The 4,345-nt window shown below is 37.1% G+C and overlaps 1 pseudogene; it reads right to left on the bottom strand.

Annotated features, from left to right (window-relative positions):
• Positions 1 to 3,621: 3,621 nt before the first annotated feature.
• Positions 3,622 to 4,133, bottom strand: LOC100352025 (ADP-ribosylation factor 1 pseudogene; annotated as a pseudogene).
• Between the last annotated feature and the right edge of the window lie 212 nt (positions 4,134 to 4,345).

Below are 4,345 nucleotides of genomic sequence, written 5' to 3'. Positions count from 1 at the left end.
CAAAGATGTTCCCTCTCACTGCTCTTATTAAATAGTATACTGCAAGTTTTATCCAGAGGAAGGAAAAAAAAAAAAAGGCTTGTGCATGTGAATATTAAAGGAGGAAAGCCAAAATTCCTTATTTAAAGATTATGTGACTCTCTAAATAAAGAAACCCGAGATTGTACCCAGAAACAATCAGAGCTAATATATGAATTCCATGAAGTTGCCAGATACATAATCCACACACAAATATCAATAATATTTTCATATATGAATAATGAACTTGATGAAAAAAGAATTTATAAGAATAATTCCATTCATAATGTCTGGAAAAAACTAATTACACTGGGATAAGTTTAAGCAAGGATATGAAAGACCTGTGCAATGAAAATTACAAAACACTAGTGACAGAAACTTAAGATAAGAAACAAGAATATGGAAAGATCTCTTATGTTCATGGATTAGTGAAGTTAATATTACAAAAATGTCCATAGTGGTCTTATTTGGTGAAGCAGTAAGCCTTTTAATTGTAATATAAATTTAAAATATTTAAATATGTTACCTCAAAATGTGAAAAGGAAAAAACAGGGAGAAGGATAGAAGGTGAGAGGCAGAAAGGTTGGGGGGGAGGGGAAGGGGATGGGAAGGCATATCATTATATTAGAATTATATCTATGAACAATAGTGAGTCTGTTAAAAACAAATTAAAAAATTAAAAAAGAAAATAAATGTTTCTAAATGCTAAAATAATATCAATTTCAACTATAAGAAAATTCCCAATGCTTCCTATACAATTATGTGAAAAAGTATTGAAGAATGATGTCCTATTGTATTTGTTTAGAAAATTCATATTTTTGCTAATAGAATTTGACTGTTTTTACATCAATTAATGTTTTCCTAGAATATAATATTAAGGGTCATATTTTAAAAATGTTCATAGTGCCCAAATTGATACACACATGTAATACAATTCACATCAAAATACCAATGGCTTTCATAACAGTACTAGGAAAAAAAATCCAAAAATTAATTCAGAAGTTCAAATGACCTTAAATAACCAAAGCAGTTCTGAATAAAAAGATAAGCTGGAGGCATCACAATGCTGGCTTAAAGACATACTACAGCGATGTTGTAACAAAAGCAACCTAGTACTGGCATAAAAACAGATACTTAGTCCAAAGAAACAGAACAGAGATCCCAAGAAATGAATCCATGCATCTACAGCCAAGTGATTCTTGACAAAAATTACAAAATCATACTAGAAGTGACAGTCTCTTCAACAAATGGTACTGGAAATCCTGGATATCCACATGCAGAGGTTCTAAACTTGTGAACTACCTCTCACTTCATACAAAAATTAAGTAAGACTGCATAAAGGATCTAAATATAAGACCTGAAACTAGAAGCCACTGTAAGAAAACACTTGAGAAACTGTTTATGCCATCATTATAGGCAAAGCTATTTTGGATAAGCCCCACAAGCACAAACAATAGCCAAAACACACAAACAATATTCTAACAAGCCAAAAAGCTTCTGTACAGCAAAGAAATTAACCAAGTGAAAAGACAATTGACAAATTAGAATAAAATATTTGCGAATATCTACCTGACAAAGGATTAATATTCAGAACCATAAAGAACTGAAAGGACTCAACAACAAAGAAGCAAACCATATAATTAAGAAATGAACAAAAGATTTGAATAGACATTTCTCAGAAGAATAAATACAAATAGATGGAAACTCAAAAATGATCACGTCATCAGGAGCATACAAATCAAAGTCACAGTAAGGTACCATCTCACTCCAACTGCAACAGCTATTATCAAGAAGATGATACATATAAAATGCTGATGAGAACATGGAGAAACGAAAACTTATATGTACTATTGACAGTAGCACATCTTGCTACAATCATTATGAATGTTTTCAAAAAATTCAATGTAGATCCACTGTGTGAATCAGCTATCCCACTTCTGGCTGTGTATTCAGAGAAAATTAAATCAATACATGAAAGAGAAATTTGCATTCCCATGAAGATGGCAACACTACTCACAAGAGCAAGGATATGGAATCAAGCACAGATGTCTACCCTCTGATAAACAAATAAGAACACATGGTATATACACAGGATGGAATGTTAAATATCTGTAAAAAGAATGAAATCCTGACATTTGCAGCTAACAGGTAGAGTTAAAGACCATTACATAAGTAAAACAAGCCAGACATGAAGTATGTTTAAGTGAAAGCATCATTGATCTGAACTTAGAATGGTAATTACTGTAGGCAGGGAAGGGTGGGAGCAGAGAAAATAGAGAGAGGTCAAGAAATAGGTAGCAAAACAAAGAGGTAAGAAGTTCTTCTATGCAGGAGCCCATTGGGGAGAGCATAGTTCACAAAAATATATCATCTAGTGTATAAAGAACTAGAGCTGATAGTCTCCAAACATAGAGAAATATAAGGGGAAAGAAAGGATACATACACATACACATACACATACACACTATTCTTTTTACAGTTAAGAGATTTCATTCTGATAGTTATAATTACAGTGCTTTCCAAAACAAAAATTGAAAACAAGTGTACAAAACTGTGAGAGGTTTCATGACAATAAATAAAATAATTCTGAGCTTTTCCCCCATGATAAATTTAATGCTCCAGTTTCTTTAGAGTTTATCAAAATGCAAAAGAAACGGACGTAGAGATTTTCTTTTTCATTAGCAAATTGTAGGCTGAGGGAAAAAAGTTTAAATTGCCATTTAGTAGGTTTTTCTAAATTATTATCTCTCTCATCTAATTTGTAAGAATATAAAGTATTGAATTTGGATTAAAAACCAACCACCAAAAGGATCTTAACAGATCTAACAGCCAGAGGCATGTCCTGCTCTTAAATTAAGCCAGCTAAAGATTCTTGGTTGCCAGCTATCAGTATCCTAAATCTCTTCTTAATGCATTGCATGGGAGTACCAGAAACTTCCTTGTTGGAAAAAGAAACTATTTACATTAAATAAAAACTGTTGCAGGCCATGTCTGCATAGGGACGATATGATGGGATGTCGCTCCCCCTCTTCGTGGAGGAACGACACAGGACCCTGCGCTGTTCTTTTGTCTGCTCGGCCCTCCCCGGGTTTGCTGCTGGTTCTTCCCGGGTTGGCTACCGTCCCTTCCACCTCCGTGGAAGGGTGGTTCCCCCTGGCCACTTTCCCCACTTCCACAGGGGAGCGGCACACCGCCGGCCGGCTTTCTGGGGGGGGGGGGCTGCACAGGTGTTCCTTCAGATAGATGTTCCCCCTAGATGTTCCTGGTGCATGTTGTCTCTCTCCTTCTTTATAGTCCTCTTCCACCAATCCCAACTCTGCTACCCACACGCTGAGTACACTGCTCTCCTCCAATCAGGAGTAGGTCCTACAGTTTATTTGTTGAACTGGAGGCAGCTGTGTAGAAGCTGTTTCTCCCTTCTCAGCGCCATATTGTGGGAGAGCAGATGCATAGAATAAGTCTTAATTCCAGTAACTTAGTCTAGTCCGAGTTGCTCCCCACAATGGGATACACTGTGACAGCTTCTGGCACTTAGGACCACACTCACACATTTAACACATGAGAAGAAAGCAGAGGACAGAGAAAAGGCAGTGGGAAAAGGAATCACTTTTGGTTCCAGAGCTGATTAGCCAGCTAGCCCACTCATTCAGAGAGCCCGTCCCCACTGGTGGCACAGGTTGCCTCAATGTACCAGTTCCTGTAGTGTAGCTTGTCTGTATTTTCACAGGTCCTGCTTGTTGGCAAATACCAAGAGAACTGCATTCCAAAGCTCATTCTCAGCATCCTCACCAGCTTCTCCTGTGCCTCCTTCACACACTGTCTGTCACTGCTTTCCACTACGAAGATCAAGCCCCAGGTGCTGCAGGAATGGTAACACCTCAGCTGCCGAATCTTGTTCCTGTCAGCCACATCCCACCTGGTGATGCTGATATCCTTGTACTCAAAAGTCTACATGTGGACACTATGCTGGGAATGGTGGTCTTGATTTCACCCAATTTTAGCTTGTACATAATCCTTGTCTTTCTTGGAGCATCAAGGTCCACTATGACGATGTGCATTTCCTTTTTGTAAAAAAGAAAAAAAGACTCTTGCAAGGTTTGCAAAATGTTCTCCATGCTTGTAGACAAATATAAGCTACAATAGCTACAGAGACCTTGAATGCCGTGGTTGGGAGGCAGGACTGGGTTGCACTCCCACAGATGGCAATTATGACCTATAAAATATGCTATATATAGGAATATTCTGCACAAATATGGAAGCATGAAAATGTGCAACACTTACAAGTGAGTAACAATTTTAAAGTATAAATGTTAAGTTTAAAATGAGT

Source organism: Oryctolagus cuniculus, chromosome 8 (assembly GCF_964237555.1).
Source record: "Oryctolagus cuniculus chromosome 8, mOryCun1.1, whole genome shotgun sequence".
NCBI lineage: Eukaryota > Metazoa > Chordata > Mammalia > Lagomorpha > Leporidae > Oryctolagus > Oryctolagus cuniculus.
Note: the sequence above shows the minus strand (reverse complement) of the source record. Positions and strands in the feature narration are given on the sequence as shown.